This window comes from Arachis ipaensis, chromosome B3 (assembly GCF_059453495.1).
Source record: "Arachis ipaensis isolate K30076 ecotype BB chromosome B3, ASM5945349v1, whole genome shotgun sequence".
Lineage (NCBI taxonomy): Eukaryota > Viridiplantae > Streptophyta > Magnoliopsida > Fabales > Fabaceae > Arachis > Arachis ipaensis.
The window spans coordinates 103948571-103973942 of NC_142438.1; the positions used below are offsets into that span (position 1 = coordinate 103948571).

At 37.1% G+C, this 25372-nt stretch overlaps 1 non-coding gene across 1 annotated transcript; it reads right to left on the reverse strand.

The window, feature by feature from the left end:
• Positions 1-470: 470 nt before the first annotated feature.
• On the reverse strand, positions 471-578 carry LOC148571870 (small nucleolar RNA R71). The gene has a single exon (XR_015908994.1). It is a non-coding gene; the product is annotated as a small nucleolar RNA R71 (small nucleolar RNA).
• Positions 579-25372: the final 24794 nt, after the last annotated feature.

A 25372-nucleotide genomic window follows, 5' to 3' on the forward strand; every position in this document is an offset into this window, starting at 1 on the left:
GAAAACTAAGAGAAGCTAAATTACAACAATCCAGAGATAACCTTACTGAAATTTTTGAACAAGAAAAGGAGATGGCAGACGCACCTAACAACAATAATGCAAGGAGGATGCTTGGTGACTTCACTGCACCTAATTCCAATTTACATGGAAGAAGCATCTCAATTCCTGCCATTGGAGCAAACAACTTTGAGCTTAAACCTCAATTAGTTTCTCTGATGCAACAAAACTGCAAGTTTCATGGACTTCCATCCGAAGATCCTTTTCAGTTCTTATCTGAATTCTTGCAGATCTGTGATACTGTTAAGACCAATGGGGTTGATCTCGAGGTCTACAAGCTTATGCTTTTCCCATTTGCTGTAAGAGACAGAGCTAGAATTTGGTTGGACTCTCAACCTAAAGACAGCCTGAACTCTTGGGATAAGCTGGTCACGGCTTTCTTAGCCAAGTTCTTTCCTCCTCAAAAGCTTAGCAAGCTTAGAGTGGATGTTCAAACCTTCAGACAAAAGGAAGGTGAATCCCTCTATGAAGCTTGGGAGAGATACAAGGAACTGACCAAAAGGTGTCCTTCTGATATGCTTTCAGAATGGACCATTCTGGATATATTCTATGATGGTCTATCTGAACTATCAAAGATGTCATTGGACCATTCTGCAGGTGGATTCATTCACCTAAAGAAAACGCCTGCAGAAGCTCAGGAACTCATTGACATGGTTGCAAATAACTAGTTTATGTACACTTCTGAAAGGAATCCTGTAAGTAATGGGACGCCTCAGAGGAAGGGAGTTCTTGAAATTGATACTCTGAATGCCATATTGGCTCAGAACAAAATATTGACTCAGCAAGTCAATATAATTTCTCAGAGTCTGAATGGATTGAAGGAATCATCCAACAGTACTAAAGAGGCATCTTCTGGAGAAGAAGCTTATGATCCTGAGAACCCTGCAATAGCAGAGGTGAATTATATGGGTGAACCCTATGAAAACACCTATAATCCCTCATGGAGAAATTATCCAAATTTCTCATGGAAGGATCAACAAAAGCCTCAACAAGGCTTTAACAATGGTGGAAGAAACAGGTTTAGCAATAGCAAGCCTTTTCCATCATCCACTCAGCAAAAGACAGAGAGTTCTGAGCAAACCCCATCTAGCTTGGCAAACATAGTCTCTGATCTATCTAAGGCTACTGTGAGTTTCATGAATGAAACAAGGTCCTCCATTAGAAATTTGGAAGCACAAGTGGGCCAGCTGAGTAAAGGAATCACTGAAACCCCTCCTAGTATTCTCCCAAGCAATACAGAAGAAAATTCAAAAGGAGAGTGCAAGGCCATTGAATTGATCATCATGGCCGAACCTACAAGGGAGGGAGAGGACGTGAACCCCAGTGAGGAAGACCTCCTGGGACGTCCAGAGATTAATAAGGAGTTTCCTTCTGAGGAACCAAAGGACTCTGAGGCTCATCTAGAGACCATAGAGATTCTATTGAACCTCCTTCTGCCCTTCATGAGCTCTGATGAGTATTCTTCCTCTGAAGAGGATGAAGACATTACTGAAGAGCAAGTTGCTAAACACCTTGGTGCAGTCATGAAGCTGAATGCCAAATTATTTGGTAATGAGACTTGGGAAGATGAACCTCCCTTGCTCACCAATAAACTGAGTGGTCTGGATCAACTGAGATTACCTCAGAAGAAACAGGATCCTAGAAAGTTCTTAATACCTTGTACCATAGGTACCATGACCTTTGAGAAGGCTCTATGTGACCTTGGGTCAGGGATAAACCTCATGCCCCTCTCCGTAATGGAGAAACTGGGAATCTTTGAGGTGCAAGCTGCCAGAATCTCATTAGAGATGGCAGACAACTCAAGAAAACAGGCTTATGGACTTGTGGAAGACGTGTTAGTAAAGGTTGAAGGCCTTTACATCCCTGCTGATTTCATAATCCTGGATACTGGGAAGGATGAGGACGAATCCATCATCCTTGGAAGACCTTTCCTAGCCATAGCAAGAGCTATTATTGATGTGGACAGAGGAGAATTAGTCCTTCAACTGAATGAGGACAACCTTGTGTTTAAAACTCAAGGATCTCCTTCTATAACCATGGAGAGGAAGCATGAAAAGCTTCTCTCACTGCAGAGTCAACCAAAGCCCCCATAGTCAAACTCTAAGTTTGGTGTTGGGAGGCCACAACCAAACTCTAAGTTTGGTGTTGAACTCCCATATCCAAACTCTAAGTTTGGTGTTGGAAAGTCTCAACAATGCTCTGAACATCTGTGAGGCTCCATGAGAGCTCACAGTCAAGCTATTGACATTAAAGAAGCGCTTGTTGGGAGGCAACCCAACATTATTTAATCAATTTTATTTTATTTTCCCTTTATTATTTCGTGTTTTATTAGGTTGATGATCATGTGGAGTCACAAAAACTACTGAAAAATAAAAAATATAATGAAACATAGCATTGAAAACAGTACACCCTGGAGGAAGAGCTTACTGCCGTTTAAACGCCAGTAAGGAGCATCTGACTGGCGTTTAACACCAGAACAGAGCATGAAACTAGTGTTAAATGCCAGAAACAAGCAGCAGCCTGGCGTTTAAACGCCAGGATTGCACCCAGAGGAAAGCTGGCGTTAAACGCCAGAAACAAGCATCAGACTGGCGTTTAACGCCAGAAACATGCACCATACTGGCGTTCAACGCCAGAAACATGCTATAAACTGGCGTTGAATGCCCAAAACAAGCAAGGAAGTGGCGTTTAACGCCAGCAACATGCTGCAGTCTGGCGTTAAATGCCAGGATTGCATGTATAAGGCGTTTTACACGTCTAAAAGGTGCAGGGATGAAAAACCCTTGACACCTCAGGATCTGTGGACCCCACAGGATTCCCTCAGGATCTGTAGACCCCACAGGACCCCCACCTACCCTTCTTCTCTCCTCTTCACACCTTTTCGTGACTCTCTTCCCCAAATACCCTTCACCAATCAACTCAATCACTCTTCCCCATCACCTCTTCACCACTCACATCCATCCTCTCTTCCCCAAAAACCCCACCTACCTTCAAATTCAAACTAATTTCCCACCCAAACCCAACCCTAATGGCCGAAACTTCACCCTCCCCCCACTCCTATATAAACCCCTCATTCCTTCTTCATTTTCACACAACACAACCCTAAATTCACCCTTGGCCGAAACCATCTCTCTCTCCCTCTCCTCCATTTTTCTTCTTCTTCTACTTCTTTCTTTCTTCTTTTGCTCGGGGACGAGCAAATATTTTAAGTTTGGTGTGGTAAAAGCATAGCTTTTTGTTTTTCGATAACCATTTATGGTACCTAAGGCCAGAGAAACCTCTAGAAAGAGGAAAGGGAAGGCAATTGCTTCCACCTATGAGTCATGGGAGATGGAGAGATTCATCTCTAAGGTCCATCAAGACCACTTCTATGAAGTTGTAGCCAAGAAGAAAGTGATCCCTGAGGTTCCTTTCAAGCTCAAAAAGAATGAGTAACCGGAGATCCGACTTGAGATTCAAAGAAGAGGTTGGGAAGTTCTCACCAACCCCATTCAACAAGTCGGGATCCTAATAGTTCAAGAGTTCTATGCAAACGCATGGATCACAAGGAACCATGATCAAAGTGTGAATCCAAATCCAAAGCATTGGCTTACTATGGTTCGGTGAAAATACTTAGATTTTAGTCTAGAAAATATAAGGCTGGCGTTCAACTTGCCAATGATGGAAGAGAATGCACGTCCCTACACAAAAAGGGTCAACTTTGATCAAAGGTTGGACCAAGTTCTCATAGACATATGTGAGGAAGGAGCTCAATGGAAAATTGACTCAAGAGGCAAGCCGGTTCAATTAAAAAGGCATGACCTCAAACCAGTGGCTAGGGGATGGCTAGAGTTCATTCAACGCTCAATTATTCCTACTAGTAACCGGTCTGAAGTTACTATAGACTGGGCCATCATGATCCATAGTATCATGATTGGAGAAGAGGTGGAAGTTCATGAGATTATACCTCAAGAACTTTACAAGGTAGCTGAGTAGTCCTCCACTTGGGCAAGGTTAGCCTTTCATCACCTCATATGCCACTTCTGCAATTCGGCTAGAATTGACATAGAGGGAGATATCCTCATTGAAGAGGATAAGCCCATCACTAAGAAAAGGATGGAGCAAACAAGAGATCATGGACCTCAACATGAGCATGAGGAGATTCCTCACCATGAAATCCCTGAGATGCCTCAGGGGATGCACTTTCCTCCATAGAATTATTGGGAACAAATCAACACTTCCCTAGGAGAATTAAGTTCCAACATGGGACAACTAAGGGTGGAGCACCAAGAGCATTCCATCATCCTTCATGAAATTAGAGAAGATCAAAGAGCTATGAGGGAGGAGCAAGAAAGACAAGGAAGAGACATAGAGGAGCTCAAGAGCACCATTGGTTCTTCAAGAAGAGGAAGACGCCACCCTCACTAAGGTGGACTCATTCCTTAATCTCCTTGTTTATTTATTTTCCTGTTTTTTTTTATTTTTGAGCTTTATGTTTATTTATATTTATGTCTTATTACATGATCATTAGTGTCTAAGTGTCTATGCCTTAAAGTTATGAAAATGAATCCATCACCTCTCTTAAATAAAAACTGTTTTAATTACAAAAGAACAAGAAGTACATGGTTTCGAATTCATCCTTGAAACTAGTTTAATTATTTTGATGTGGTGGCAATACTTTTTGTTTTCTGAATGTATGCTTGAACAATGCATATGTCTTTTGAAGTTGTTGTTTATGAATGTTAAATATGTTGGCTCTTGAAAGAATGATGAAAAGGAGAAATGTTATTTGATAATCTGAAAAATTATAAAAATGATTTTTGAAGCAAGAAAAAGCAGTGAATACAAAAGCTTGCAGAAAAAAAAGAAAAAAAAAATGGCGAAAAAAAATAGAAATAGAAAAAGCAAGCAGAAAAAGCCAAAAGCTCTTTAAACCAAAAGGCAAGAGCAAAAAGCCAATAGCCCTTAAAACCAAAAGGCAAGGTTAATAAAAAGGATCTAAGGCTTTGAGCATCAGTAGATAGGAGGGCCTAAAGGAATAAACTCTTGGCCTAAGCGGCTAAACCAAGCTGTCCCTAACCATATGCTTGTGGTGTGAAGGTGTCAAGTGAAAACTTGAGACTGAGCGGTTAAAGTCAAGGTCCAAAGCAAAAAGAAGAGTGTGCTTAAGAACCCTAGACACCTCTAATTGGGGACTTTAGCAAAGCTGAGTCACAATCTGAAAAGGTTCACCCAGTTATGTGTCTGTAGAATTTATGTATCCGGTGGTAATACTGGAAAACAAAGTGCTTAGGGCCACGACCAAGACTCATAAAGTAGCTGTGTTCAAGAATCAACATACTGAACTAGGAGAATCAATAACACTATCTGAATTCTAAGTTCCTATAGATGCCAATCATTCTGAACTTCAATGGATAACGTGAGATGCCAAAACTATTCAAGAGGCAAAAAGCAACAAGTCCTGCTCATCTGATTGGAGCTAAGTTTCATTGATATTTTGGAATTTATAGTATATTCTCTTATTTTTATCCTATTTTATTTTCAGTTGCTTAGGGATAAGCAATAATTTAAGTTTGGTGTTGTGATGAGCGGATAATTTATACGCTTTTTGGCATTATTTTTACACAGTTTTCAGTATAATTTAGTTAGTTTTTAGTATATTTTTATTAGTTTTTAATTAAAATTCACATTTCTGGAGTTTACTATGAGTTTGTGTGTTTTTCTATGATTTCAGATAATTTCTGGCTGAAATTGAGGGACTTGAGCAAAAATCAGATTCAGAGGTTGAAGAAGGACTGCAAATGCTATTGGATTCTGACCTCCCTGCACTCAAAGTAGATTTTCTGGAGCTACAGAACTCCAAATGGAGTGCTCCCAATTGCATTGGAAAGTAGACATCCAAGGATTTTCAGAAATATATAATAGTCCATACTTTGATTAAGGATAGATGACGTAAACTGGCGTTGAACACCAGTTCCATGCTACATTCTGGAGTTAAACGCCAGAAATAGGTTGCAAAGTGGAGTTAAACGCCAGAAACAGGTTACAAACTGGCGTTCAACTCCAAGAAAGACCTCTACACGTGTAAAGCTCAATGCTCAGCCCAAGCACACACCAAGTGGGCCCCAGAAGTGAATTTCTGCATCATTTACTCATTTCTGTAAACCCTAGTAACTAGTTTAGTATAAATAGGACTTTTTACTATTGTATTTACATTCTCTTTGATTAGTTTTATGCTATCTTAGACCTTTATGGGGGCTGGCCATTCGGCCATTCCTGAACCTTCATTACTTATGTATTTTCAACGGTAGAGTTTCTACACACCATAGATTAAGGTGTGGAGCTCTGCTGTTCCTCAAAGATTAATGCAAAGTACTACTGTTTTTCTATTCAATTCAAGCTTATTCCTATTCTAAGATATCTATTCGCACCCAAGAACATGATGAATGTGATGATTATGTGACGCTCATCATCATTCTCAATGAACGCGTTCCTGACAAACACTTTCGTTCTACATGCAAACAAGCTAGAATGAATATCTCTTAGAATCTTCGTGGTATAAGTTAGAACCCGTGGATGGCCATTCTTGAGATATGGAAAGTCTAAACCTTGTCTGTGGTATTCTGAGTAGGATCTGGGAAGGGATGGCTGTGACGAGCTTCAAACTCGCGAGTGCTGGGCGTAGTGACAGACGCAAAAGGATAGTAAATCCTATTCCAGTATGATCGAGAACCGCCAGATGATTAGCCATGCAGTGACAGCGCATTGGAGCATTTTCACAGAGAGGATGGGATGTAGCCATTGACAACGGTGATGCCCTACATAAAGCTTGCCATGAAAAGGAGTAGGAATGGTTGGATGAAGACAGTAGAAAAGCAGAGGTTCAGAGGAACGAAAGTATCTCTATACGCTTATCTGAAACTCTCACCAATAAATTACATAAGTATCTCTATCCTAGTTATATTTTATTTATCTTTTACTTATCAATTCATAAAACCATTTGAATCCGCCTGACTGAGATTTACAAGGTGACCATAGCTTGCTTCAAGCCGACAATCTCCGTGGGATCGACCCTTACTCACGTAAGGTTTATTACTTGGACAACCTAGTGCACTTGCTGGTTAGTTGTACGAAGTTGTGAAATAGAATTAAGAACATGAACGTGCGTATTGAGTTTTTAGCGCCGTTACCAAGGAAGGAATGACCACAATTTCGCACACCAATTAGCTATAGATTTGCTACAAATTGAGATATATTTGCGATCACATTAGCGAACAACTTGCGACGAGTTAGATTCGAAAAAACTCCTCACTAATTAGCGTCAACTCAACTAATTATTCCATTTTCTCTATGAAGTTAGCTTGGATTTAGCGATGAGTTTACTACAATAGTATTTGACGCTAATTAAAAACTACCTGTTAGTCTATTTCTTCTATGGAATTAGCTTTTAATTTAGTGATAGATTTGCGACTATCTATTCGGTCGCTAAAAAGTGTGGTTGTATCTCTACTTTTTGCCACGCTTTAAAAGCGCCAGTTTTTCTTATAGTGCGAGATAGTTATCAATTTGTTACTAGTTTAAAAGGAATTTGTAATGAATTTTGCGATAGTATTGCAACTAATTAAATACATATTATTTCCTAGCAAATTAGCGACTACTTTGTAACTTTGGTTTCTCATTTAGACTAGCTTTGGTTTAGAGACAAAATTCCTACAAATTTAATTAAGGATTTTCAAAGATTAGCTATAGATTTGCTACAAATTGAGATAGATTTGCGATCATATTAGCGAACAACTTCCGACGAGTTAGATTCGAAAAAACTCCTCACTAATTAGCGTCAACTCAACTAAGCATTCCATTTTCTCTATGAAGTTAGCTTGGATTTAGCGATGAGTTTACTACAATAGTATTTGACGCTAATTAGCAACTACCTGTCAGTCTATTTCTTCTATGGAATTAGCTTTTAATTTAGTGATAGATTTGCGACTATCTATTCGGTCGCTAAAAAGTGTGGCTGTATCTCTACTTTTTGGCACGCTTTAAAAGCGTAGCGAAAGCCAGTTTTTCTTATAGTGCGAGATAGTTATCAATTTGTTACTAGTTTAAAAAGGAATTTGTAATGAATTTTGCGATAGTATTGCAACTAATTAAATACATATTATTTCTTAGCAAATTAGCGACTACTTTGTAACTTTGGTTTCTCATTTAGACTAGCTTTGGTTTAGCGACAAAATTCCTAGAATTTTAATTAAGGATTTTCAAAGATTAGCTATAGATTTGCTACAAATTGAGATAGATTTGCGATCATATTAGCGAACAACTTGCGACAAGTTAAATTCGAAAAAACTCATCACAAATTAGCGTCAACTCAACTAAGCATTCATTTTCTCTATGAAGTTAGCTTGGATTTAGCGATGAGTTTACTACAATAGTATTTGACGCTAATTAGCAACTACCTGTCAGTCTATTTCTTCTATGGAATTAGCTTTTAATTTAGTGATAGATTTGCGACTATCTATTCGGTCGCTAAAAAGTGTGGCTGTATCTCTACTTTTTGGCACGCTTTAAAAGCGTAGCGAAAGCCAGTTTTTCTTATAGTGCGAGATAGTTATCAATTTGTTACTAGTTTAAAAAGGAATTTGTAATGAATTTTGCGATAGTATTGCAACTAATTAAATACATATGATTTCTTAGCAAATTAGCGACTACTTTGTAACTTTGGTTTCTCATTTAGACTAGCTTTGGTTTAGCGACAAAATTCCTAGAATTTTAATTAAGGATTTTCAAAGATTAGCTATAGATTTGCTACAAATTGAGATAGATTTGCGATCATATTAGCGAACAACTTGCGACAAGTTAAATTCGAAAAAACTCATCACAAATTAGCGTCAACTCAACTAAGCATTCATTTTCTCTATGAAGTTAGCTTGGATTTAGCGATGAGTTTACTACAATAGTATTTGACGCTAATTAGCAACTACCTGTTAGTCTATTTCTTCTATAGAATTAGCTTTTAATTTAGCGATAGATTTGCGACTATCTATTCGGTCGCTAAAAAGTGTGGCTGTATCTCTACTTTTTGGCACGCTTTAAAAGCGTAGCGAAAGCCAGTTTTTCTTATAGTGCGAGATAGTTATCAATTTGTTACTAGTTTAAAAAGGAATTTGTAATAAATTTTGCGATAGTATTGTAACTAATTAAATACATATTATTTCCTAGCAAATTAGCGACTACTTTGTAAATTTGGTTTCTCATTTAGATTAGCTTTGGTTTAGCGACAAAATTCCTACAAATTTAATTAAGGATTTTCAAAGATTCGCTATAGATTTGCTACAAATTGAGATAGATTTGCGATCATATTAGCGAACAACTTGCGACGAGTTAGATTTGAAAAAACTCCTCACTAATTAGCGTCAACTCAACTAAGCATTCCATTTTCTCTATGAAGTTAGCTTGGATTTAGCGATGAGTTTACTACAATAGTATTTAACGCTAATTAACAACTATCTGTTAGTCTATTTCTTCTATGGAATTAGCTTTTAATTTAGTGATAGATTTGCGACTATCTATTCGGTCGCTAAAAAGTGTGGTTGTATCTCTGCTTTTTGGCACGCTTTAAAAGCGTAGCGAAAGCCAGTGTTTCTTATAGTGCGAGATAGTTATCAATTTGTTACTAGTTTAAAAGGTATTTGTAATGAATTTTGCGATAGTATTGCAATTAATTGAATACATATTATTTCCTAGCAAATTAGCGACTACTTTGTAACTTTGGCTTCTCATTTAGACTAGCTTTGGTTTAGCGACAAAATTCCTACAAATTTAATTAAGGGTTTTCAAAGATTAGCTATAGATTTGCTACAAATTGAGATAGATTTGCGATCATATTAGCGAACAACTTGCGACGAGTTGGATTCGAAAAAACTCTTCACCAATTAGTGTCAACTCAACTAAGCATTCCATTTTCTCTATGAAGTTAGCTTGGATTTAGCGATGAGTTTACTACAATAGTATTTGATGTAAGACCCGGTTAATTAACGGCTAATTAACCCATAAATGAGAATTTATTCTAGAAAGCCAAAAATGTTATTTTTATGGCCAAATGTGATAGAGGAGAGTGAGACGAGAATTTCGGTACCAATTTTAAGGAAATCGGACCAAGATTGGATCGAACGGGCCAAACCGATCCAACCGGACCCAAAGTGGGCCCTTGGTCCAACTAAACTAAACCAAAATCCTAGTTTTCAGTACTCTCTCTCCTCATTTGAGACACTAAACACGCTGAAATGGAGGCTATGGAGGGAAGAACACTCTCTCAAGTTCTCTCCCTTGGTTGATCTTCAAATCACCATAACTTTTGATCTAGAGCTTCGATTGCCACTCTGTTTGCGGCCACGCGTTCACCGCGGAGAGCTCTACAAAACCCATACAATCAATCTTGAGGTAAGCCACGTTTTACTGTTCGAAATTTCAGCCCTTGATTTTGAGTTTCATGAGAAAAAATATTGAGATTTTGGGTTCTTTGATGTTATAGGACCCAACTCTCTTGAAGGAGAAGGTTAATCTTGTCTCCTTGGACCTTGGGTGTGGTAAGATTCTCAACTCTAGTATAAATTGTTGTTCTATGATGTTTGGGTATTGAGATGTTGTGTATGGATATGATGATTGTGGCTTAGGTTGTGTATATGTGAATATTGGAGCTTGATTGGTGATTTTGGAAAGCTTGGAAGAGGGTTTTGTGTGATAAAATCTATTCTTGGAGGTGTTGATACCTTGAGAGCTTGTGGACAAGTGGTTTGGAAGTGCTCCGGTTGAGTTTGGGAAATCGGCTAAGGTATGGTTTCGGTTTCCCGTATCCAATATGTAATGTGGTAGGAAATACTTAGGCTAGAGGCCCTAAGATAGGCATTGAATTGTTGGTGTTGTTGAATGGTAGAGAAATATGATGTGTTCATATATGTGATTATGAATATTGATGCCTTGATTGTGTGATATATGAGAAATGCATGTTGTGATATATGCTTGATGGATGATTGAGGTTGAATTGATGGGTGGTACCATGTTGAGGGTGAGTATGATGTTGATCATGTATAATGATGGTTGATTGGAAATGGTATTATTGAAAATTGGGATGAGGAAGGATGTATGACATGATATTGTGTTTGTCCTTTAGCCATTTGATTAAGAAGTGTTAAATTGGTTAGATGGTGATTTTGGGAATTTTGGTAAAATGTCAATGTGTGAGTTGAGGATGGCTTGTTGTTGATTTTGGTACATTTTGAATGATTTCAAAGAGAAGGGTTGAAATTGGCATGTTTTGATTGATTTTGAAAAGAGTTGAAAGTGGCTTGTTTTGAAAATGGCACTTTGTGGTTTTGTATTAAAACATGGTTTTTGGCATACTTTGATGGGACATAACTTGGACTACGAATCTCTGATTTGTGCCAAATCTGGTTAGAAATGAAATTCGATCCGGGATGTCCATGACGTTCGAAGAACGGGTGAAAAACGATTTAAAATGAGGAAGTTATGTCCGTCGGAAGATTGGGGTTTGAATCTGTGAATTCTGCAGCTTTTAACTTAGAAAAATTTGTAGCAGAATAACCCTCCGCGCGTAAGCGCAATTGGCACGTGCGCGCCGTTCTTCCAGGAAGCACCATCCACGCGTGCGCGTGGTGTGCGCGAGCGCTTCGATGCGCTGCATCGAATGCCCAGCCATTTTCCAGAGAGTTGTGCCAGTTTTGTGCCTTGGGCGCAAGAGTACCCACGCATACGCGTGGCTGACGCGTGCGCGTCGTTTGGCTAATTTTCAACCCGCGCGTTCGCGCGTATGACGCTTGCGCGTCGGTGAGTTATAAGGCCATCCGCGCGTGCGCGTGGAGTGCGCGTACGCGTGGCCCTGTTTTCATCCCAAAGTTGATTTTTGAGTTTTAAAAGCTAAATTTCATACTTCTAAGCCTCTGATCTCACCACTTATGTCTTAAATCATTATGATATGCCTAGCATGAGAAAAAGGGCTAGTGAATGTGGTAACTTGCGAGTGAAGCAAGGGGAAAAATGAATGATCATTGAGGATCAAAGATGATTATGTGAGATGCGGAGAATGGCGGTGGAAGTGCTTGTTATGCCATGGGCCGAAGGGCCATTATTGTCAATGAATTGGCTGGTTATGGATTTAACCATGAGCCGGATGGCTAGATTATTGCCGTGTTACGGCGGAGCTATGTTTATGGCCAAGTATAAATGCATATATGCTGTTGATTGAATTGTGAATGTTTGCACTTCTACCATTGGAGATGAGGGTTTCCCTGGGTAGTAGTAGTGGCTAGCCACCACGTGCTCCAGGTTGAGACTCGAAGCTTTGTTAACCCAATGTCGTAAGTGTGGCTGGGCACTGTGAAAGGCCCGGATGAGCTCACCCCCATAAATATTCACCAGTGATGGTGATGGATAAATATTCACCAGTGAGGGTAATGGATATGGATCATGATTATGATCAAGTTTATGATGAGTATAACTCGAGTTGGGGATGCACGACAGAGGGACAGTCCAATGGTTAGCTACCAGGACTTGTCGGGTTGGCTCTATAACCGACAGATGATATCATCAGCCACTAGGGACAGGCATGCATCATAAGCATACTACATGAATTGTTTGAGATTGCCTATTTGACTGCATATTACTTGCTATTTGCCTAAATGCCTTATCTGTTCCTATTTGTAAATCTCTTATCTGATATAACTGTGTTTGCTATATTATACTCCTGCTGGTGGTTGGGAGGTCTGAAGGAATTGGAAAGGGAAGTATTAGTTAGACTGAAGAATCTTTAGTTAGTTGCCACTTACGATTTAGCTTGTTTATAAGCTTTGATATTATCTGGAGGAAGTTCTAGGATTGCCTTCGGCTTTTCTCTATTATTATGTATTATATATGTGGAAGCTGTTACCGTACTGGGGACCTCTGGTTCTCACCCATGCGGATTTTGTGGTTTTCAGATGCAGGACGCGAGGCTTCTCGTTGAGGCATGCTAGAGACTTCTGGATTAGCGAAGATCCTTTGTTCTCGGGACTCTATTTTGATTTATATATCTTGTTTAGATACTTTTATCTCCATTAAATAATACAAACTGTGATGACTCCTTCTAGAGGGGATTTTGGAGAATAGGATTTCTGTATTTATGTCCCTTTGGGTTTCCTTTGGGGTTTTCCTTATTTTATTATTTGTATATATTGCTATGCTCGGACCGGTTCTCTTCGCAGCCGGATTTTGAGTCTTGATATTCCTGTTTTTGACACTCCTTTGTATACATATGATCTCGCGTTCGCTTATCCTTTACTCGTTACGTTATCGATCGGAGTGTTGCGCTTTCGAGTTATGGTTTTTGTTTACCCCTTTTTCTACAAAGGCTCCTAGTTATAATCAATTATTCATACTACTAAACGTACTAAATTTTTGTTTTAGAGGTCGTAATACCTTGCCATCTCTGAATTATGACTTAAGCATAAGACTCTGTATGGTAGGGTGTTACATTTGACGCTAATTAGCAACTACCTGTTAGTCTATTTCTTCTATGGAATTAGCTTTTAATTTAGTGATAGATTTGCGACTATCTATTCGATCGCTAAAAAGTGTCGTTGTATCTCTACTTTTGGGCACGCTTTAAAAGCGTAGCGAAAGCCAGTTTTTCTTATAGTGCGAGATAGTTATCAATTTGTTACTAGTTTAAAAGGAATTTGTAATGTATTTTGCGATAGTATTGCAACTAATTAAATACATATTATTTCCTAGCAAATTAGCGACTGCTTTGTAACTTTGGTTTCTCATTTAGACTAGCTTTGGTTTAGCGACAAAATTCCTACAAATTTAATTAAGGATTTTCAAAGATTAGCTATAGATTTGCTACAAATTGAGATAGATTTACGATCATATTAGCGAACAACTTGCGACGAGTTAGATTCGAAAAAACTCCTCACTAATTAGCGTCAACTCAACTAAGCATTCCATTTTCTTTATGAAGTTAGCTTGGATTTAGCGATGAGTTTACTACAATAGTATTTGACGCTAATTAGCAACTACCTGTTAGTCTATTTCTTCTATGGAGTTAGCTTTTAATTTAGAGATAGATTTTCGACTATCTATTCGGTCGCTAAAAAGTGTCGTTGTATCTCTACTTTTTGGCACGCTTTAAAAGCGTAGCGAAAGCCAGTTTTTCTTATAGTGCGAGATAGTTATCAATTTGTTACTAGTTTAAAAGGAATTTGTAATGAATTTTGCGATAGTATTGCGACTAATTAAATACATATTATTTCCTAGCAAATTAGCGACTACTTTGTAACTTTGGTTTCTCATTTAGACTAGCTTTGGTTTAGCGACAAAATTCCTACAAATTTAATTAAGGATTTTCAAAGATTAGCTATAGATTTGCTACAAATTGTGATAGATTTGCGATCATATTAGCGAACAACTTGCGACGAGTTAGATTCGAAAAAACTCCTCACCAATTAGCGTCAACTCAACTAAGCATTCCATTTTCTCTATGAAGTTAGCTTGGATTTAGCGATGAGTTTACTACAATAGTATTTGATGCTAATTAGCAACTACCTGTTAGTCTATTTCTTCTATGGAATTAGCTTTTAATTTAGTGATAGATTTGCGACTATCTATTCGGTCGCTAAAAAGTGTCACTGTATCTCTACTTTTTGGCACGCTTTAAAAACGTAGCGAAAGCCAGTGTTTCTTATAGTGCGTGATAGTTACCAATTTGTTACTAGTTTAAAAGGAATTTGTAATGAATTTTGTGATAGTATTGCAACTAATTAAATACATATTATTTCCTAGCAAATTAGCGACTGCTTTGTAACTTTGGTTTCTCATTTAGGCTAGCTTTGGTTTAGCGACAAAATTCCTACAAATTTAATTAAGGATTTTCAAAGATTAGCTATAGATTTGCTACAAATTGAGATAGATTTGCAATCATATTAGCGAACAACTTGCGACGAGTTAGATTTGAAAAAACTCCTCACTAATTAGCGTCAACTCAACTAAGCATTCCATTTTCTCTATGAAGTTAGCTTGGATTTAGCGATGAGTTTACTACAATAGTATTTGACGCTAATTAGCAACTACCTGTTAGTCTATTTCTTCTATGGAATTAGCTTTTAATTTAGTGATAAATTTGCGACTATCTATTCGGTCGCTAAAAAATTTTTCCGATGAATTAGCGACTATTGTATTTGCCTCACTGATCTGCGACTTATAATTAGTGAGGAAAGCATTGGTTGCTAGGCGGTAGCTAATCCGTCACAAATTGTATTTTGTGTCAGATTAAAGATGATTTTTCGACTGTTTTTGTGATAGCTAATCGGCCTTATTCTTGTAGCTTTATGCTTAAAAAAATGGAAAAGATTGCAGAAACTCAGTCCAAGCTACATGGCATCGATTCAACTTTTGTTGGGAGTTACTTCAAGAAAATCGACAGATAGCGGGGAATATTTAGTGGCGGTTTTTTTCGACCGCTGCTAAATAGAATCTGCCAGCGTTTCTTGTGGCGAATTTAGGGGAGGCTACCTCATTTTGCAGCGGTTTTCCCGTAACCGCCGTAAAATATACCCGTTTTGCAGCGGTTCTTGTGGCGGATTTGGAGGGGGCTACCAAATGATCTCATTTTGCAGTGGTTTTACTGTAACCACTGCAAAATATCGAGTTGGTGATTACTTAGTTGATGGTCCTTTCTGGTAAAGCATATTGTGTCTCTGTGATTCACTTTCTATCATAGAAATTTATTTCTAACTTTTAATTCAGCAAGTATGTCTTTAGAGTTCTTACCAGCTACAAATGTCACAAAACATACCCAAATTTCTCCTCGTATATTGATTCCCATTCATGAAGTTCCTACAAATTTTAGCATAAACGCAACAACTATCATTGGTTAAATGTCGTAAGCATATATCAACTTAAAATACTTATTATTCAAATAATATTTAACTCAAGTTTTTAAGGGTATGGCTAATGAACAGACCTGCACAGTAGCTTCGTTTGCCGTTTCCAAGTATTCATTAAAACAAGATCGTCCTGATATAGCCTCCAACCAAGACCTAACAATCAACTTATGGGACGATATGTCTCTGGCAACCGTAATTTCATGTTCCAATGAAGAGAATGGAGAGGCCATATCCATTTCGTTAGCGAATATTGTGCCTGCACAGCATGATGAGAAATCCTCCGTTTTCATTTCTCCTGTTACAACACCATTTCATATTAACTATATTAGTCAATGATAACAATATCGTAATTCAACGCAATTTACTCAATATCATAATTTTTTTTATTGGAGATTAAGAACAACAACAATGATGATGACAACAACAAAGCCTTGAAAACTAACTTTTGCTAGCAAAAATCGTTGGAAGAAATAAGGAACTGGTGGTATTCATGAAAATCAACATGTAATAAAAACTTAATTCAAATACGAAAACACAGATAGTAATGTAACCAGCAAACTGCATACATCATAAACATTTTTAAACTTATTAAACACACACATATACTCTATAAATGATGTACATGTTTTCCATATTTTCACTATGCCACATCATCGAGGTTATCAAAAACATCTTCTATTGGGTCTTCTATATCATCATCCCTTGTTAACTGTAAATCACTGATGTCACCTGCTGCTGACATGTTCAACTCGGGCTGTGGAGAAAAAGAAGCTTCAACTTCTTCATTCTCTCCTCCCATGTCATACAAGTCTCGTGGTTTTACATGAACCACTACACTCCATTCTTGATCTACTTCATCACATACATAGCACACGAGATGAGCTTCTGATGCCAATATGTACGATTCATCCTCTTCTCGATCACCGGTGTGAATTGGATGAGTGAAATTAACGCTGGTAAGGCCCAGATGGTCTTGTTTGATGCCTTTGCTCGTAGTTGTATTAGCCCGAATACATCTGAACAAAACCACTGTGAAATGGTAGCTATAGTTCAATTCAATTATGTCCACAATTTTTCCATAATATGGAACACTACCAACAGCCACTCTATTGTCACGCATGCTGGCATAACCTCTTGTATTGGATGAGACATAAACTCCATTATTTTGGGTTTTCAGCCCGTCTTCCTTTGTGATAGTTCTAAACTTGTACCCATTGATGTTATACACCCCAAAATGTCTTGCTTGAAGCATGGGACCACATGCTAGCAACTTCATTTCTTTTGAATGTACAATACTGTCCATTGGAACCTGGCACCATAAATTAGAGTTTTTTCGTACAAAACATTGGAATTTGTAATTTATAATTCTAGGGCACAAATAAGTTGGTCAGGTTAAATTTCTACGAACCTCACGCTTGAACCAGCGAGGAAATTTTGCATGCACAACACGGTCTATCTTAGATTGCGACCTTGTTTGATGCCGTAATTTTCGCTTCGTTTCTGCCCTAAATGTACTTCACGATACAACAAGAAATTAGTCCAACGACTGAGTGTTTGAAATGGGCTATAATCGTATTTAATGATTACATGTGCATACTTACTCCATAAAAGGAACGACGGCCTCGCAATTGACTATTACATGACGATGTGCCTAATCTCTTTCCATCGAGGTCAATCCAAAATGTGAAACATTCCCTGAAGCTTTTCCAATTTCTGGGAACATAATACTTCCTGTATTGTTTGTAATATCAACAGGTTGATCATCAACTCGCGCTGGTCGGTTGATTCTAGTCTCAATATTATCCAAATATCTGGAGCAGAATGTCAAAATTTCTTCTGATAAATAGTCCTCCGCAATTGAGCCTTCTGCTTGTGCCCTATTATGCACGTATTGCTTCAATCGTCCTAAGTACCTTTTACATAAATACGACATAACGCTTAGTAGCAAGCTAACTTGTCTATTGGATACATCCACCGATAATGTACCGGGCCACCAAGTTTTAGTTCATCAATGAGATTCAACATAAGGTGAACCATGACAGTGAAGAAGGATGGAGGAAAAATCATTTTCAGCTGACACAGAGTTTACACATGATTCTGAAGTCCACCAAGCCGCATAGGGTTTACAGCTTTTCCACAGAGTTCTCAGAAAAATGAGGATAGATTCGCAATCACAGTCGATACCGGACTCGGCAATGAATTCTTCACCAAAATTGGCAGTAATTGTTCTATTAGAATGTGGCTGTCGTGACTTTTCAACCCATACAACTTGCGCTGCCGGATGTCAACACAACGAGCAATATTGCTCGAGTAACCATCTGGAAAGACCACGTTCTGTAGAGTCTTCAGGAATACATTCTTCTGTGGATTCAACATTGTGAAGATTGTTGAAGGATATTTACCATCTTCGTCTGGGCACAATTCAGACCTTATGCCCATGCTTTGTAAATTTTGTGAGCTTTAAGATTGTCTTTTGATTTGACGCTATCGTTTAAGATAGTGAAGACCACATTGTAAGAAATGTTTTTCTCTATATGCATCACGTCAAGGTTATGACGCAACAAATGAACCTTCCAGTACGGGAGTTCAAAGAACACACTCCTCTTTTTCCAATACGAGTCATCTTGATCTGCATCTTCACCGATGCGTCTTCTTTTGGATGTCAAAATTGAGTTCTTCCCAAATGATACTTGGATGTTACACTGCTGTCTTAAGACATCTGTTCCAGAATACTTCTTCGGTGGATCTCTACTTTCATCTTGTCTGTCAAATCTACTCCGGTCTAGTCTATATTTATGGCCCTGATTCAAGAAGCTGCGATGGCCCATGTAACACCATTTTTGACTGAATGTTAGTCGCTGAGTCTTAGCGTCCACGTTACACGTGGGACATGCTAACCCACTGTACGTGTTCCACCTAGATAAATTTTCCAACCCTAGAAAATCGCCAATGGTCCACATTAGCGCCGCACGCATCTTGAAAGTGGTCCCCTTATTAGCATCATAAGTTTCAACGCCATCCTAGAGTTGCTTCAACTCATCCACCAAGGGCTCCAAATAAACATCGATGTCATTACCCAGCATTTTAGGACCGGTAATAATCATAGATAGTATAAAAGATGCCTGTTTCATGCAAAGACAGGGAGGAAGATTGTACAAAATAAGAATCACGGGCCAAATAGAATACTTCGTACTCATATTTTTGAAAGGATCCGTCACTAGCTAAAGCTAAACGAACACTGCAAGGATCGTTAGAAAAAAAGGATACTTTGCATCAAAGTCTTTCCACGCTTCAGCGTCCCTTTGATGCCTCAAGTACCCATCATTATTATCAGCCTCCTTATACCATAACATGTCAGTTGAAGTTTTGCTACACATGAATAACTGTTGCAGTCGTGGTATAAGAGGAAAGTAACGGAGAGTCTTCGCTGGGAGAGGCTTTCCATTTTTCCTGACAGGTATTTTGAGTTTTGTAACGGAACCCTTTTGCGTCTTTTGCTTCCATCGTGAAGTCCCACACTACTTGCATTTGGTCGCGTCCTCATCATCACCTCGATAGAACATGCAATCATTCGGGAATACATCTATCCTTTTGTATTCAATTCCCAACTTTTGTATAGTTTTTTTTGCTTCATACAAAGTGGACGGGAGTTTGGCTTGCTCAAATGCATCCCGCAATAAGTCCAGAATCATCGACATAGCCTTATCACTCACACCACACATACACTTAATTTGATAAAGCTTCACTAGGAAAGACAACTTTGAGAATCAGCCGGGATATAATTTCTCCACTCCATCCGCAAGGAGATCGGTAAAATTCTGTGCCTCGCGACTTGGACCATCGTACAAGTACGACAACTCCAGATCATCGTCTTCTACAAGATCCCCTGTTGTGGTCTCCTCACTTCCAGGAGGCATTGTGAAGTTAAATTCCTCGTGCACCATTTGAAAATATAGATTCACCTCGATTATAGGTTTCTCAACTATCGGTGTGTAAATCGAGCTCTCCTCAGCTAGTTTCTCACCATGAGGCAACCACAAAGTATATCCAGGAGGAAAGGGCTTTATCAACAGGTGGTCGTACGCACCCTCCCTTGTTTGTATAAATTGAAACCCACATTGAGGGCATGGACACTTTATCATGTCATCCGACGATGTATTCGCAAATACAAAGTCTAGGAACTTATTAAGTCCTCGTCTATATTCTATGCTATCTCGTGACTTAAGAATCCAGGTTTTGTCCATATCTATTATACACCAAAGATATGGTTTAATAATTAATGTGATACAACTTTTTCATCACTAAAATAATGTTAAGTATCTTAGTGTATTTTATCCGCTTGATATAACAAATACCGTTCTAAAAACATAAGATGTATGGTAAAATACGTGTGCAACTAAAAACATTAAAATTTATACTAAAATGTGTAGTAAACTATAGAATATAAAACTAATATAAAAAAAGACGCCACATAATTACAGTTATAATACGATGCTAAAATTTACACCAATTAATTTTTGGCACAAAATATCAAGATTCATTTTTACATATAATAGTCATTCATCTAATTTCATTTATGAAGTACCTTACAAAAATTTTAACTACGTAAAACACTCCTCTTATAACCTTTTTATAAGTTGGAATTCAAAATTTTTGTACTTTTATTTTTATTCAAGGTTTATTTTTATGTTTTATTTTAGGTATATTAATAAAAAATTTTAACATTAGTTTTAATTTTTTACTTTTAGGAAAAGTAAATAAAAAATGCGACTTTTTTATAAATTAGAAGATTAAGAAATGATTTTATTATAGAAGAAATTAAGTCTATTTCTTGACCATAGGAATACAGATAATTCAATCTTGAATGTAACTAAAGTAAATATATATTTATTTAATTTTTTAAATTTTACATGAATTATTAAAATCATGATATAATGGATGTACTTCTATTTAAAAAACTTGAAAATGGCTTCATAACAATTTTTTTTGTTGGATGAAAACATGACTCGAAAACTATAAACAATTGTTCATGAGTAAAATAAGTAATAAAAAGTAGACATAAGAGTTAACCTTCTTGTTATTTGGTACAAATATAAATATAATAAAAAAAAATCATTGGTTCTATATATAGTAACACAAAATTCAATTTTTTTTATTTTATAGAGCTATTTATTTTTTTAGTTTTCGTCTACCATTTATAGCAGTATAGATGATTAACATAAGAGTTATGATACAATTTTTTTCTATCTTATTTTTAAGATATATATGGTAGTGACTACGATTAAAGAGAACATAAAAAGAGATAAAAAATATGAAGCAACTTAGATAATAATAAATTCTTTAATAATATGTATAATAAAAAAAATTCTTTAAAATGATGTAATTCAGCAAAAAAATTTTCCAAGATAAATGTGGCGTTATTTATTTATTTATTCAGTTTTAGTTACAAATCATTAATAGAATGACTACTAGTTAGTACTCAGCGGAAAAACACAGCAAAGACAAAAACTTGAGACAAACTATTAATTAAGTATTAAAATTTTTATAATTCAGGATTAATATTTTTAATTAGAAAATAAATACATTAAATATTACTTTAATATGTCAAATAATATCGAAATTCATTAATAAATGACCATTTCATAAAAATAAATAATAAAGACAAACATGGGAAATATTATTATGACAAACCAAAAAGGGAACTAATAAAGCTAAGATACTCTACGTAATACAAAATATACACATAACTCGTTACGCACATTATGTTTGTAGGTCAAAGATGCCAAAATAATAGTCTGAAATGTGTATAAAAAAGAGATAAAAGAGTTAGTAAACAAAAAATTACTTCCAAAAAATTTATCTCTTCATTAAAACATTTCCAACAAGTTTTATCACGAAAAATAATTTAAGAGGATTATATTCGGTACAATAATTTAGGAATAATTCATCTTGAAAAATATATTTCAAGTCCAACAAACATAAAAATAAAAAAAAAGTTCGTCAATATAAAACATCCACAAAAACAGTTTATTGTTTCTCCTTATATAAAACATAAATAATCGAAAAAATAAAAATTGAAGTTGTCATTAAAATTTTTAGTAAAAGATATTTATAAACAATAGGTAATTAACCAAAATTTAGTTTTGGCATAATCAAGATGACTTATTTTCTTTTTTATTGTATTTTTAAATATACTCGATAAAATAGAAAAAATGGATATTTTAAAAACTGGAATTGAACCGGTGAACCAAACCGTAATTTGGCCCGTTTTTTGAAGGAACATCAAAATGTTGCCGTTTCAGCCCCCATTTAGCCCTAATTACATCCCACTCCATCTAGATTAAGAGATCCAGATTCCATAGGTCAGAGCGCTGCTCTCACGCGAAGGGCTCCTTCCAATCTCCTCCAGCGCGTCGTCCGTCACCTCCGTCCAGCCACCTCCGTGTGCCGCCGCCGTCGTCCCTCATGTTGCTCCCTTCCCCTCCGTCGCAACCCTCCTTCCCTTCCATTAAGCAGCCACCATGGTAACCTCGAAGCCTCCCTCGCGCACCCACGCCGCCGCTAGCTCTCTTCGTTACTCGGTCTGAAGGTGCTCCACCACTGCTTCTTGCCTTGGTCACTCGGTGGCTCTGTCTCCCTACATCAACGATGACGGAATCTTCGAGCTTCCAGGTATTTTTTTTAAAGATATGAAAGTTTGATTAACTTATTGAATAATTGTTGCAGTGTTGCATGTCTCTGTATCCGTAATGAGTATTATTAAAAAAAAATTTATTCTGTGAAGCTCTATGTTGGAATGTGTGTGAAGCTATTATGCATGTCTCTGATATACTGAAATTTGATTTACTGATATGTTAATTTTCAGAGCTGTGATTGAGCTAGAAATTACTGAATTGAACTGTGAACTTTGTTTAATAATAATGGTTGTTTACTGAGCTAATTTTTCATTGTTTATTTAACTGAATATGCATGCTTTATTTTGAGATTTAAAGTTTATGTAACTCTGTGTTAGTGATACGCTAAGCCTTGTGCCTTGTTGCATACCATGTCTGTAATTTGGATTCAATAAAATAAAAAAATAAAGCCGTTAGGCTTGTGTACTATAGAATTCTTTACTGCTTCACGAATTATACACTAAACAGTGTCACTTCCTTTCTCATACACCCACGAAAACGCCCAACACTGCTCGTCCCTTCTTAGTTGTGTCCTTCACATCACTACTGAGTTTTGCCCTACTATCGTATTTTATTTTTTTTATATTCGCTTGAATATCATCTTTGAATTTTTTTAGTTTAATTTCAATATATTGCCAATATATAAATTTTTGTACTATTTATTAAATTTAAAAATTAGTTTTTTTTAAATTAATGTCATAATATATAATTAGATGGTTATTTAAACTCTTTTATATATATAAAAATTAAACTTTCAACTAAAAGTTCAAAATTCTAATTCGAATAGCAACCCTTCTATTTGATGAAACTAAAATATGATTTAATTGTGCATTAAAATCAATCACTATATATTTTTATACAAATATATATATATATATATATATATAATTTATTTTTAATATGTATTTTATATTTTAATGTTTATTTTACATTATTGACTAATTTGGTATAACTTAACATTTTGTTGATTTTATAAGTTTACACATTTCTGTGTTCTTTGGCCATGTGTTTTTTTTATTGCATAGATATATTTACAACAATAATTTAGGCATTATTATTTTCAATGTGTTATTGTATATTTGGTGCACGAATTGTGAATCACACTTTTCACAACGCGTACCACTAACCAGCAAGTGCACTGGGTCGTCCAAGTAATACCTTACGTGAGTAAGGGTCGAATCCCACGAAGATTGTTGGTTTGAAGCAATCTATGGTTATCTTGTAAATCTTAGTCAGGAAGTCAATTATGTTTATCAAGTGAATTGCGAATAACCAGGAGAGCATGAATTAAGTGTTACTTGTTGTGCAGTAATGGAGAATATGTTGGGGTTTTGGAGATGCTTTGTCTTCTGAATCTCTGCTTTCCTCTGTCTTCTGATTCACGCACGCACGTCCTCCTATGGCAAGCTGTGTGTTGGTGGGTCACCGTTGTCAATGGCTACCTTCCATCCTTCCAGTGAAAACTACGCTCACGCGCTCTGTCACAGCACGGCTAATCACCGGTTGGTTCTCGATCCGGTTGGAATAGGATTTACTATCCTTTTGCATCTGTCACTAACGCCCAGCCTTCAGGAGTTTGAAGCTCGTCACCGTCATTCAATCCCTGAATCCTACTCGGAATACCACAGACAAGGTTTAGACTTTCCGGATTCTCATGAATGCCGCCATCAGTTCTAGCTTGTACCACGGAGATTCTGATTAAGAGATCTCAGAGATACTCATTCAATCTGATATAGAACAGAGGTGGTTGTCAGGCACACGTTCGTGGGTTGAGGAAGGTGATGAATGTCACAGATCATCACCTTCATCACAGTTAAGCGCGAATGAACATCTTAGATAGGAACAAGCGTGTTTGAATGGAAAACAAAAATACTTGCATTAATTCATCGAGACACAGCAGAGCTCCTCACCCCCAACAATGGGGTTTAGAGACTCATGCCGTCAGAGAATACAAAGTTTAGATCTGAAAATGTCATGAGATACAAAATAAGTCTCTAAAAGTTGTTTAAATACTAAACTAGTAGCCTAGGGTTACAAAATATGAGTGGACTATGATGGATGATGCAGAGGTCAACTTCTGGGGCCCACTTGGTGTGTGCTGGGGCTGAGATTTAAGTGAGTCACGTGCAGAGGCCATTTGTGGAGTTGAACGCCAGTTTTTATGCCAGTTTGGGCGTTCAACTCTAGTTTTTGATCCTTTTCTGGCGCTGGACGCCAGAATTGGGCAGAGAACTGGCGTTGAACGCCATTTTACGTCATCTATTCTTGTGCAAAGTATGGACTATTATATATTGCTGGAAAGCCCTGGATGTCTACTTTCCAACGCAATTGGAAGCATGCCATTTCGAATTCTGTAGCTCCAGAAAATCTACTTTGAGTGCAGGGAGGTCAGAATCCAACAGCATCAGCAGTCCTTTTTCAGCCTGAATCAGATTTTTGCTCAGCTCCTTCAATTTCAGCCAGAAAAATACCTGAAATTACAGAAAAATACACAACTCATAGTAGAGTCCAGAAATATGAATTTTTCCTAAAAACTAATAAAAATAGACTAAAAACTAACTAAAACATACTCTAAACTATATGAAATTATCCCCAAAAAGCGTATAAAATATCCGCTCATCACAACACCAAACTTAAACTGTTGCTTGTCCTCAAGCAACTAGACAAATAAAATAGAAGACTAATAGGTTGAGAGGCAATAATATCTCAGAGTTTTTGAATGAA